The sequence below is a fragment of the Canis lupus genome, chromosome 22 (genome assembly GCF_011100685.1).
Source record: "Canis lupus familiaris isolate Mischka breed German Shepherd chromosome 22, alternate assembly UU_Cfam_GSD_1.0, whole genome shotgun sequence".
NCBI lineage: Eukaryota > Metazoa > Chordata > Mammalia > Carnivora > Canidae > Canis > Canis lupus.
This window is the reverse complement of record NC_049243.1, coordinates 32,990,553-33,004,211: the sequence shown is the minus strand read 5'-3', so window position 1 is coordinate 33,004,211 and position 13,659 is coordinate 32,990,553. Positions and strand designations below refer to the sequence as shown.

The 13,659-nt window shown below is 37.6% G+C and overlaps 1 long non-coding RNA gene across 2 annotated transcripts in view; it reads right to left on the bottom strand.

Moving 5' to 3' along the window:
• The window catches only part of LOC111091764, a 73,677-nt gene extending 60,317 nt beyond the window's left edge, over positions 1–13,360 (bottom strand). For both annotated transcript variants that reach the window (XR_005376042.1, XR_005376043.1), the window contains exons 1-2: positions 13,297–13,360; positions 10,877–10,923 (exon numbers count right to left, since the gene is read on the bottom strand). This is a non-coding gene — a long non-coding RNA (uncharacterized LOC111091764). The remainder of the gene's footprint in view (positions 1–10,876; positions 10,924–13,296) is intronic.
• Positions 13,361–13,659: the final 299 nt, after the last annotated feature.

The window sequence follows — 13,659 nt, the reverse complement described above, 5'->3', positions numbered from 1 at the left end:
AAAACCTCTAGAGATTAACTGTATTAGATACCAACTTGGAAAAATATCAATATGAGATGTTTAGAAAAATGAAATTCTGAGTTGCTACCCAGCTTCCTTGAGAAAATGTTTTGTCAATTCAAATATAAATACATGTGGTAATAATCAATGCCTATGGCTTTTCTAGATTACTATTAAATACTCATTCTAAAATTAATGCATTTATTTTTATTGGTGTACTTAATTTAAAACTTCTGTTGTTTAAAATTCTAGTTGTTAAAATGTAGACCTTTAGGCACTTCAAATAAAGAGTATTAGCAGAATATAAAGAGTAAAGGGGAAAGTGAGAAAAAAAAAGAGTAAAAATGTGAAAGAAAAAGAAGAGAAAACATAAAATGGAAAAAAAAAAGCATTGTGGGCAGAGAAGTAGTATCAAAGTAAGAAAAAGTGGGAAGTTTAGAAGCAACAGACATGGCTAAATTATGTTAGGTGTATAGATTAGTAATCTATATGTAAATCACTACCACATCTACTTCTAAAAATTATACCTTTAATGTGAGCTCCATATTGAGGTTTATAATACTTTTTATATGGTCCCACTGGAAGAATCAGAGGTCTCTCTTAATCAAACCTAACTCACTCCCTAACTCACTCTTCTCCCCCAAATATATATCTAAACCTGATGCACCCAGTATTTCTTATCAGAGTATATAGTATCCCCTAGTCATCTTCTAGTCTGATGCAGCAAATCCTGTTTTCTTTTTCTCCTTCCAGTTAGGTATGGCCATATGACTGACTATCAATAGTATCTGAACTAAAATGATTTATGTCACTTCCAGATTTTAATCTTATATATTCTTGCTCTTCCTTAGTCTGACAGCCAGATGCATAGAACCCCATGAAAGATTCAAGCTCTAGGAAGGCAGAAGCACTAAAAGGAAGCAGCATGGATACCTGAATGACTGCTTTAAATAGAGTCCTTCCCTATGGCAGGCTCTTACTAAACTGACACATGAGCAAGAACTAAACTTCTGTTTTGAGGCATTGAGTTGAGAGATTTTACACAGGGTTGCCTGCCCAATTAAAATGTTATCTTAAGTGAGGAATTCTGATAAACACCAAAAAGGCATGGCATTGGCTTACTGATTGGAAACCAAGCAGTAAAGAAACAGCTGACATAAGTTCAAAAAAAAAAAAAAAAAGATAGTGACATATTGGATCACACAATTGCAAAACAATAAAACTGTTGCCTATCTTCCACATGACAACAAAATCTCAAGATCTAGAAGTAGCTAGAAAGAATCAGAATATCCTGTGTTACCTGCTACTGTCTTCGTTAGGCAAGGTATTATAAGAAAGTGATGCACTTTAAAAAGAATTGGCTTGTTTCAAGCAAAAATAGAAGATAGCATAGAAGTTTAGAAAAATTTATGGCTACTAAACCTTTAATAATAAAATATTGAGAAACGCTTCAAGAAAAAAAAAAATCCAGTAATACTACCCAAACAAAATAACTCAACTTTATAGCAAAGATTGGTTAAGGGTCCTAAACTCCAACCCATGTTTACTGTCTCAGCCTCAGGTTGCCTCTGTTATGTTCAGTGAGAAATGTGAGAGAAAATCATTTTAAAAGGAAAAATAAAAGCAAATATGAGAACTAGTGTAGAAAAGAACTAAGAAAGGGTATGGTTATTGGCATATGAAACTGACTGGAAATACTAAGATCAGTAGCCTACTACTCTGAGGGAACTATACTGACAAAGAAATTGCAAATCTGGTGGGAGTGAATGGGTGACGGCATTGGGGGTTATTCTATATGTTAGTAAATTGAACACCAATAAAAAATAAATTAAAAAAATAATAAAAATAAAAAAAAAAGAAATTGCAAATCTGTTCTAAGACATCCCTCAAGTAAGAATGAGCAGTGAAAGCCATGTCTCCTTCAAGACATACTCTCCAACATCTACTTCAGATGTGGTTAAGGAAGATATGGACAGGCAACCATCTCGCAGAGGACAGAACCAGGGAATTTCTCCAAGAGAACAGAACTGGGACTTATTAAGGAAATGCCTCTATCTCCAGAATGGGAAACATTTCATAATATCTACCCAGTGAATTTGAGTTGCTATACACCAGTGACTATGTATTAACCATTTGTCTATTTCTTAATGGAAATGTTTATGGTGCCTATGTTGCACCAGTGTATGGGAGAGGGAGGGTAGAAAATTTGCTATTTTAGATCATAAGTCACCAAACTAATGAGGCATTACATCTCTCACTGTAAATCACCTGGGAGAGTGCGCTTTGATCAGAATGAATTACTAGATGGAACTTTAGGTTGACTCACTTGCAAAAGAGAGGTCTCCTATGCAAGAAAGGAATAGTGAAAAATACAGTTGGTGGTTAGAAAGGCAGACTGTGCTGGTATCTTCAGCAAAGTTCAATTTCTTCTCCCGGACACCCAAGCTATATTTCCCAGGATCCTTTGCACTTAAGTGTAGCCATATGAATCAGTCTGGACTAATAGGAATAGAACAGAAATGATACATATAATTTCCTTGTCTAGATACTAACAATCTCCTTACAATCTTCCACACTGTTTTTCTGTATCCACAAGCTGGACCAAGTATTAGAGAAGGATTCTGAGGCCCTGTGGGAGTGTGTAGCCATGAAATGGAAGTAGTTTGGTTCCCTGAGTGACTGTATGGAACAGTGACACCCGCACCTTATAAAAATGCATGGTAAAAAATAAACACTTATTAGGTTACCCACACTGAAATTCTGAAGTTGTTATAAGTAGTTAATACACTTTGACTAAAATGCCTCTCAGGCTGAATACTGAAAATTAGTGTCAATCTTCCATTTTCTCTCCCTTCTTACATAAGATCATTTATATAATAGGTCTATTTTGGTACCTAAATATCTTTCAAATACTCCTCTTTCTCACTGTCCCTATTGCCATTGCCTTTTAGGTCCTTATAATCTTGCATCAGAATTATTGATATAGTCTTCTATTTAATCCCCTTACATTCCACTTCACTGCCTATACCCTAATTCATCCTGGACACTGCTACCAGAAAATTTTCTTAAATGCAAATCTCCCTGCTCAAAATCTTTCAGTGTCTTCTAAGTACCTTCAGAGAAATTTCAAACTCCTTATGAACTAGAAGGACTTCACAGTTTTGTTACTGTCTACCTCTCTGGCCACATTTCTCTACTACATGCTCTCAAATTTCATCCATACAAAAAGGTATCCTTTAGGTCTTCCAAATATGTAGCTCCTGTAGGTAACTACCTAGAGCCTGGCTGCCTGCTTAGGGTGTGAACAGAAAGCAGATTCCTGCTCTCATTGTGTTACTCTGAAACACTCAAGCTTTATCCACTGGTTTCCTTATTCCTTACCTCTAACTCTTCATCCAATACCCCAACTTCCCTCTGTTCATTGCTGAATCTTTGGCCTTCTTCCTTGGTCCATTTTCTCTTAATATCTAATTTTACACTTATATTTAGAATAGAGACTAATCCTATTTTCCTCTCACACTAGTCTGACTCCACTTGACCTCATCCTTCAATTATACATTCCCACTGATGTCTTTTGGGATAATTCTCTCCACTGACCAGCATCTATTCTCTCTGCTACTTCCCAGGAAAATCAAACCTACAACATTTCTCCTCGCCCCCCTCATCTACCCCCCCCACACACAATGGAGGTCTTATCTGGTATTGAAAACAAGATTGGAACACAGGATTCTTTAAACTTCCATTCCAATGTCCATATTTACTCTATTTAGAGTATGACCTTCTATTTTGCCTGGAGATTCCAAGTAATGTTTAAATTCCAATTCAAATATTACCTCCTCTGTGAAATTGTCCTTGATCCTCAAAGTGGAGTTTTATCTTCTCTTTTCCATACTCCCATAGCACCTTAATACCCTTATTTTACTACTAATTTCATTATACTTTAACATTTTGTTTACTGTTCGCCTCTAGAGAGTAAGATCCCTGAGGGAAGACCTTTCTATTCATGTAGCCCTGACTCCTAGCATAAGGCAGGGGTTTATTGATTAACCATAAAATCACTGACACCCAAAATGTACTTGAAGAACAAAAACAGTAGGTTTCAGCTTGGCAACATGGATTAGTCAAAAACTAAGCTGGGTGAAATGATAGAACTCAGTAGCTATTTCCAAGCGCAATCAACAAGGCATTTTATACTTACTAGATCAGTAAGGATTTTCCAACTTCAAATTCTAGATATCACCCAGATATATTCTTCCCATACCAGAAGTGGTGGGAGATGGAACACATAAAACAATTTAACATGGACAACACTGGACCCTGCACAGAACTTCTTTAGAGTTTGGTATGGTCTGTGACCACCTTACTTTCTCACACATTAGTAGCAATACGTTATTAATCAGAATTTTATCAACTATCCTCTTTTCTCCTTAGTAAAATAAACTTCTTGATTTCCTTCTCTAAACTATATTTTTATGACCATATTTTTTTTTGTCTGGATTACTGTCCAGCTTCCAAACTAACAGCACCTTCAAAGGCTTTGACAATTCGCTGATCATTACTACTCAGTATGTATACAGAAATTCATTGGTTTTTAAAATCATTATTTCCAAATCAGAAGCTAGCTACTTCATAAGAAATATCTTACTCATAGGAGAAAATTGCCAGCGATATTTGGCTTGATTTAACCTAACTTGGATAAGGGGCCAAATCTGTCATAACTGATACTTGCCCGAGCTCGTATCCAGAGAGCAAGGAGCATATGCATGTTATCAAGTCATTGTCTTATTAGCCCATCAGTTGTGTGTGTGCGGGCAGTGGTGTGTCTGTCTACTCTAAGCCTGAGAACCAAACCTTAGTGCCAATAGTCATCAGGCTTCTGGGGAAATGGCAAAAGCTAGACTGTGGTAAGATTAAGATCCAACTGGCTATGCAAGATGTTAAGGCAGAAAAAAAAAATTGGCCTGGTGAACAAGTTGCTTTTATGCTTCTTTAACATGTTTAGAAGTTTTAATATGCATACACAAGTATATCAATTTTTTTCAGAAAGATCTGACATCTCACAAGCCCACTAGAAAAAAAATTTTGTGTAATTCTAATTATTGATGACAGTTAGAAATGTATCTCATAATTCTCATTATAATTAGAAATGTGTCTTGAAAGTTCCCTTTAAATATATAATTTTAAGTGTGTCTTGAAGTTCTGGAAAAGTAACTTTATCTTATTTCCTTTTTATTTTAGGAAAATTTTTAAGATCAAAACAATGTCAGAAATATGTAGAATGGGGATTTTGAATAGGAGTTTTCTTGCTTTCCCAAAGGGTCTTCATTATCAGGGGTCCTAGATCCTATTTCCTCCTATATCAGCAGGGAGTTGCAGAAATGACACTAGCCAGACTGTGGGAACAAAGACCAAAGTGTAAGCTCTCCATGCATTTTTCTCTATTAAACCAGAGCCATATAAGATTGTGGTTATTTCTGCTCTTTTTGGCTTCATTTCCCTACATACACAGTATCTGTGGGTTAAGATATAAATCCTTTATTTCTCTGAAATTCAAGAAAAGCCAGACACTCCATAAGATTCATCAGTCAGCTAAGCAAATATCCAGTGTCTCAGTGCCTGGGAATATTCAACAAATGTGGTAATTGATTTGGATATTTTGATGACCCAATTTCCCTTCGTTTAAATTTAGTGTTAGAGCAAAACTAATGAATACATACATAAATTCTGATAGCTTTAAAAACTCTATAGCAGACTCTAGTCCCTCATTGACCCCTCAAATTCCTGAAAGTAGGTTTTTCAACACAACATAAAAACATATTCAAGGACAGGTGATAAAAGGTAAATAATGCCTGAATACTTTTAACATGAATAAAATCCTAAAATCTAATTGACCACCAACACCTCTCAACACCTAAATTCTTGAGGCAGCAAATTCGCTACTATTCTTCCCATTGAGAGTTCCAGTCTAACTCCCCTCTCTTGGAGTCTGGGCTGGGCTTGGTGTGTTGATTGATCAGTAGAACATAGTAGATAGGTTATTCTGGCACTTCAGAGACTAGATGAAAATGTAAACTTGAAACTTCTTCCCAGATCTCTTTGAACACTATGTGGGAGCCCTGAGCCACCATATAAAAAGTCTGACTACCTTGAGATCATTACGATATAAGAAGATCAAGCCACATGGAGAAATCCTGGAGACAGCACATGGAAAGAGAAAGAGGCCAAGAAGCACTTGAATATGTGAGTGAAGAACCCACTTAAGTGGATTCACTGGCTCTAAATGCCTCAGCTAATGCTGCAAATGGATCAGAAACAAACTGGCCACTGAGCCATGTTTGGATTCCTAGATCAGAAAATACTTAGGAAAATGAAACGGTTGTTCTAAGTCATCAGGCGTCAGTGTAGTTTTGTAGCATTAAACAAAATAGAATTTGGTACCTGAAATGGGATGTCATAAACAAAAACCTAAAACCTGGAACATTGGCTGGTGGACCCAGCGTTGAGCAGAAAGTTGGAAAGGGTTTATTGGGCTTGAAGGACTATGAGGAAATTGTGACCAGAGGCTGGAGAAAAGAGTACACTCTATTGTGTAGTGGTTGAAGATTTGGTAATACGGGTCTCCTCCCCTCTAATTTGCAACAAGCAAAAAAAAAAAAAAAAACCCTAATGAACTGAAGGATTTATCTAAAGAGATTTCCAGATAAAATGCTAAAAGTGACAATCAGCTCATTATAGCTGTGGGGATAACACTCAAGAGAATTTTTTAAAAAAATTGTTCAGCTTTCAAACAGAACTGAGAAGAAAGAAACCAGGACTCACTGGATTTAAAAATAAGAGTTTTTAAGTCCTAGGTTTTTTTTTTTTTAATTTTGTTTATTTATTCACTTATTCTCACACACACACACACACACACACACACACACACACACACACACACACACAGGCAGAGGCACAGGCAGAGAGAGAAGCAGGCTCCATGCAGGGAGCCTGACGTGGGACTCGATCCAGTGTCTCCAGGATCACACCCTGGGCTGAAGGTGGCGCTAAACCACTCGGCCACGGGGGCTGCCCAATCTTAGTTTTTCTCGTTAGCAATATGCTCTCAAAATAAGAAATGGTCTCCAGGTAAATACTAAATCTCAAACACTACCAGTAAAGCATCACCTTAATGATAATCATATCAGAATATGGCTAAGAATTACTGAAAGATGTGTATACTCGGGCTTCTAAAAATCATAAGGTCCTGTTTCTCAGATCCTCTCTCCTAGACAAATGTACTCTAAAAATATTAAGGATGTTTTCTCCAAGCATCCAGACTCCTCATCCGAGGTTTAAAAACAAACAAAACACCTATTTCAGAAAGTGTGGTCTGGCTTTGAACCAATAGAGTGGATTATAATTTGATACACACAAACCCACAAACTTTTTAAAGGAATCATATTAGTTTGAACTGAAATTACAAAATGAAAAGAGGCCTTTGAACCTTTGAATTTCTTTGGGGGAAGAGCCGGCTAAGTAAACTAGTCAGCTGGAAGCAAGGACCATTTCTCATAGAAAAGGAAGCATGACTCAGTGGCAGAACCAAGAGTCCAGAGGGCAGAGCAAGTAGCCAGAGAGAATCATTCTCAAGGGGCAAGACCAATCAAGGGGCCCTAATCAAGGAGGTGACAACACATGCCCCAATGGATTTCATCATTGCTACAAACCAGTAAGTGTTTATAGGATTCTGCTTTCGTCTTTTTTGAACTAGTGTTTATTGGGGTTCTCCCACCTAGTTCTACCATTTTATGTTGTGTGTTGGGGAGAGGGAAAAATTCATCTCTGGCTCGTAAGTCTTCAGAATTGTACTCAAACTTCATCTGAGAAACTTACATCTGGACCTGATTTAACTGATCAGATCCCAGACTTCAAGCTGAAAAAGAAAATGCTGAAAAAGAAAATGCTTCAATGCTGAAAAAGGAAAAAAAAAATGAAATTGGGGGGCTTTGGGACACATGAATGCTTTGTGTGTTTCAGGGAAATGTAAGTAACTTGTGGCCAAAAGGCAGACTGTAAGGTTAGAGGAGTCTACAAATTCTTAGCTACTTTTCCCACTGAGTCTTGACTGGTGTTAGTGACTTGCCTGATCTATAGAATACAGCATAGGTGACATACTGTGACTTCTTCTTGAAGCTTCTGTCAGGGTCCATTGGAACATGTTCTCTGAGGGCCCTAAGCCACCAAGTAAAATATCTGAGCATCTTAAAATTTGTAAGAAATTGTTATGAGAAGTTGTGAAAAGTTGTGAGAAGCATAAGTCATCAGCAGAGGCCCTACCAGTTGGGACACCGTGGGGAGAGAAAGGACAAGGATCACAGAGGTGCCAAAAATGTGCCTAAAGAGGCCATCTTGGAAGTGGATTTTGCAGCCTGAGTTGGCCTTGATTACACTGTCTGGATCCATTCCCAAATTACCAATCTACATTATTGGAGGAGGGTGTAGGAAATGGTTCCTTTAAGTCACTAAGTTTTGAGAGTTTACTATGCATGGATAGATGACCAGAACATTTTCCTTGCTTATTTTCCCCTGCCATGTTTCCTCCCAACTTGAAATCTTCCTATTTTAGAATCTTTCCAAGGGGTTTAAACTTTTAGGCTACAATAGAATAACAAACTTCTAGAATTTTCTAACTGTAGACCTCCTTTTATATATTTCTCCTTTCATATTAGATACCCACTTATAGAACAGTTTACCACAAACATGAGTACTCCTTATTATTTTATTCTTTCAAAACATGCTGCCAAATCTAAACTGGTAATTCCAGAGGGCTCTGCTTCTTAACTGCAGCATATGCTGATGTTACCCATTAGCCGGTAAGTACCACTTGGTCCCTTTCCTTTTTGATAAAGCATAAAACAGATAAAATTTCAGAAAACTATGAACCTGCCCCAGCTGATACCAAGAGGAGAGACACAAATTGTCTCCATTGAGCTCTACCGAATTGCAGATTCATAAACAAAATAAATGTTGTGTTTCGAGTCACTACGTTTTGAGAAATAACTGACTTTGGATCCTATCAAAAAGAAAATGTTTCTTCCTCCCCTTCCAGAAACACAAATATCCCTGTTACAACCTATGTTTACAGAAACTATTTGCACACTTGAATAAAAATGAAAATTTTCTGTGGGGATAACCTACTCCAGACAATCTCACTATCCTTGACGGAACTGAAAAGAATATTGTTGTTTTGGAAAACAGATGCTTCCCATTTATTAAATATAAACAGGGGGTTCTGGCTAAGTGGCCACAGGGTGAGGTCAGTCCCAAACCATTCCCCATACACTCTACAACTCATTGAATCCTATCCACAATGGGGGATATATTTGTTTAATTCATCTGCAGAAAATTTACCAAGTACCTGGGGGTGTGCTAAGTACTATTCCATAACCTGAGCTTACATCAGTAACAAAATAACATCAATTTAAAAAAAAAAAAAAAAAAAAAAAACCCTGTTTTCCTACACCTGACATTTTCTTCAGGAGAGAGAAAATAAACAAGTGAATAAGATCATGTGTTAGTGATAATCAAAGAAAGGAAGATAGGAGAACCAGGGAGGAGGAATTTTAAATATGAGAAGATGGCAAAACATGTGAAAGATAAGAGGTGAGCTCTTTGGATATCTGGCAGGAAGAGGGAAGCATTCCAGTGTGCAAGGACTAGAAGGAAGGAGTTTGCATGGTGTTTTCCAGCATATATGATAGATGGAGAGGTACATGGAGAATCTTGGTGAAAGTCAGAGAGTAACCAGGGACCTAAAATAATCAGAGTGGCTCAGACTCAATACCAGGGGGATGAGAAGCACAAAAGTGCTGATTCCAGACACAAGGGCAGGTTGTACTTGAACCTATGCTGGCCCAGCCTCCTGTGTCCTATGCACTACAGAAAGGTGAAAGTTCTGTGGTGAACTAAAAACTCTTAACCTAAGCAGTTCGAGGAGACACTCCCCAACCCAGAGAACTAGGTGCTAAATCCCAAATAAAGACATATTGCAGGATACCTGGGTGGCTCAGCAGTTGAGCATCTGCCTTCAGCTCAGGGCCTGATCCCAGGGTCTGGGATGGAGTCCTACATCGGGCTCCTTGCATAGAGCCTGCTACTCCCTCTGCCTGTGTCTCCACATCTCTGTCTCTCATGAATGAATGAATGAATGAATGAATGAATGAATGAATGAATGAATAAATAAATAAATAAATAAATGATTTTTTTTTTTTAAAGACCTATTGCTAGGAACCCAAGCAATTCTGTGTGGAATCTCCTTTCCCTTCCTGCATACCACTCATCTTTACCTCCACATCACCTCAGAAAAACACTTTTTTTTTTTTTTTTTAAGATTTTTATTTATTCATGAGACAGAAAGAGGCAGAGACACAGGCAGTGAGAGAAGCAGGCTCCATGCAGGAAGCCTGACGTGGGCCTCCGTCCCAGGTCTCCAGGATCACATCCTGGGCTGAAGGCAGGCACTAAACTGCTGAGCCACCCAGGGATCCCCAGAAAAACACTTTTAAAAGCACTTTTTATTTTGAAATAGTCTCAACTTACTGAAATGTTGCTAAAACTGTATAAGTCAATTTAAGTCATTTGTTAATGGAGGTTTCATGACCCTTGAATACATTAGTGTTTATTCTCCTACAAACAAGGACATTCTTCTATGTAATCTCAATATCATAAAAATAAGAGATACATGCCTATATTTAATTCTTAGGCCCTACTCAAGTTTCACAAATAATGAAAAATGCACAGTTCCTTTATTATCTACTGTTCTTTTCTAGGTACTGCTCTGGACCCCACTTTAAACAAATGCAATACATTTGTGAATAAAACAGATAAAGATCCCTACCTTTGCAGAGCACATATTCTAGCAGAGAGAGAGAGAGAGGAAGAGATCTAAAAAAGAAAACATAATTACATAGTACATTAGAATTATATAGAGAATTGTGTGTGTGGGGGGGGTGGGGATGTGAAACAAGAAAAGGTAATCAGAATTGGTGGGAAGAAAAGTTTGCAATTAAAACAGGGCAGCCAGGGTTGGCCTCATTTTCTCCTAAATCTCCAGAGGACTTGAAGAAATGAAGGCATTTTGCCATGTCTGGAATATTCTAAGTGTGAGTGAAGTGCAGTGAGTGAAGTGTGAAACACAGGAGATGAGGTAGCAGAGAACTCCAGTTCTTTATAAGGACTCAGTCTTTGATTAAGGGTGAAATTAGGAGCCACTGCAGAATTTTCAGCTAAGAAGTAACACGAATGGATCATCAGGATTGCTAGCTCCAATGTTGAAAAACAGACTGAACAGGTAGATGCATAGAATTGCATAAAATGCAATTCTAGAAATCCAGGTAATATACTATGGTGGCTTGTCAATGGTAGTAGCACTGGGTAGGTGAGAAATAATCAGTCTGAGTATATTTTGAAGCTATGAAAAGGAAAAGGCATCTCTGTGTGGGATGAGTCATAAGTGATGGACACCTTTAAGGTACCAAAGGGCCATCTAGACAATCCAAGGAGGGTAAGTGCCACCATATGAGTGACTCCAATGGATACCAAATGTGCAGTCGCCTAATGTAGTAAAGATCCAGACCAGGTGACCCAGAACTCCAGAGAGCAGAAACAGAGAAACCAGGATCACACTTTTGAGAATCTTTATCCTGAGTTCCTGTTTGCTGAAATTAACTACATAATTTAGAAGGCCTGGCATGGTACATAGAATTCTATATCAAAACTATTGATACGGATTCCCCAGTGGCAAACCTCAAAACTTATTGTGTTTATTGGAGCATTTTGTCTTTTCCACTTTCACTACAACCAAAACTGTGGGAGTATAGCTGACTCTAGAACAACACAGGTTTGAACTACATGAGTCCATGTGTATGTGGATTTTTCTTTTTCTTTTTTTTTTTTTTTTTTTTTTTGGTAATTATAGTATCCTCTATTCCTTATGATTTTGATAATATTTTCTTTTCTCTAGTGTGCTTTAAGAATACAGTGTATAATATACATAACATGCACTACACTGGGATCTCCCCCTCAGATACATTTGGGGTATTTATATTTGGGGGAGATCTTTTCTCTTAATACTCATTAATAAGGTGAGACTGTATGCTTTGGGAAGTAATGTGGACATGTGTACTAATACAAAGCTCTTCTGAGGTAATATCCTCCCACAACACAATTTTCCATTGGCTTGCCCTCCATTCAGAGAGATAGAGTCAGGCATTATTTCTCCAAACATCTACCATTTTAATGAAGAAAAAAAAAAAAGTCTAACAATAAAGAGTAACACCATGGTTTCTTACTCTAATTTTTTTCCCTTCCAAGAAAAGAGGCCAACCGACAATTGCCTCCAAAATCTCCAGAAACCACCAGGGACTGAAATGTCTAATATTCCAAAAAGCCTCTTTTGAGGTTATTCTTAAAATTTTCATTGAAAAGTTTTTATAATTCTATATGAAAATGAAATTGATTATACATAGTGGGGAGAGGGCAGGGAATATAGCTAAGCAGCTTTATTTCCATTTTCAAAATTAACATCCTCTAAGCAGACTTGTTCTCTATTTTCTTCTTCCATATCCAGTCAGTCATGTGGTTCTGACTTTAATTAAGAATGAACATTCTGGGGGCGCCTGGGTGGCGGTTAAGCCCCTGACTCTTGCTTTCTGCTAGTCATGATCAAGTCCTACCTCTGGCTCCCAGATTGGCCAAGGATCAGCTTCAGGTTTTCTCCCTTTCCTTTTCCCTACCCCCTTCATGGATACTCAGTCAGGCACGTGCACGTGCTTTCTCTCTCTCTCTCTCTCAAGTAAATAAAATCTTTAAAAAAATAATAAAAGGAATGAACATTCTGGAATTTTTTTTCCATTCCTAGTCCTACCTTAATGCCACTGCTGCCCCTCTTTACTTCAAATTACAGCGATGGTCTCAGATCAGACTTTCTGGGATAATCCTTTCCCCTTCACCCTGGCTACCAAATTAAACTTCCCAACACAAACTTTCACTAGGTCACTCCTCTGCTCTGAAACCTTCCATAATTCCCCAGTGCCTGCAAAATTAAGCCCAAAGGCTGTATATAGCTGCCCCCTGGTGGTCACCTGCTGACTCACTGTGCTGAATTCAGATAGGACTTAGGCCACAGAGAATAAAGGCTTTTCATGAAAGATACACAACCGTTTTACATTCTAAAAAGGGCCAAATATAGGAACTTAAGAAGGTATGAAGAAGTCTTTGGTTCCATATTTATGGGAAAGAGCACTCAAGAGGAATAACCTTATCCTCCCAAGAAGATGCTAGTCTCATGCATGTCTCCTTTAGAAGTTCTGGAACTCCATATTTTGAGGTAGGTGTATTCTCCATTGTTTCTACTTTTGAGTACCATACCAACAGTGGAATTTTCTGGGGGGAAAAAATGACAATTTAATTGGTCCTCTGACCATATTTCCTACAAACACAATGCCATAAATTAAGATTCCATTCTTAGAATGAATCCTAAAAAATATCTAAATTAATCAGAAAATAAACTTTTTAAAAAACACAAAATTTGCTTATATACATATTAAAAATGTAAAACTGAACATTTAATGTCATTTCTTAAGAGTTCCTTTGGAGTATATTTTTCTTTTTGTCTGGACA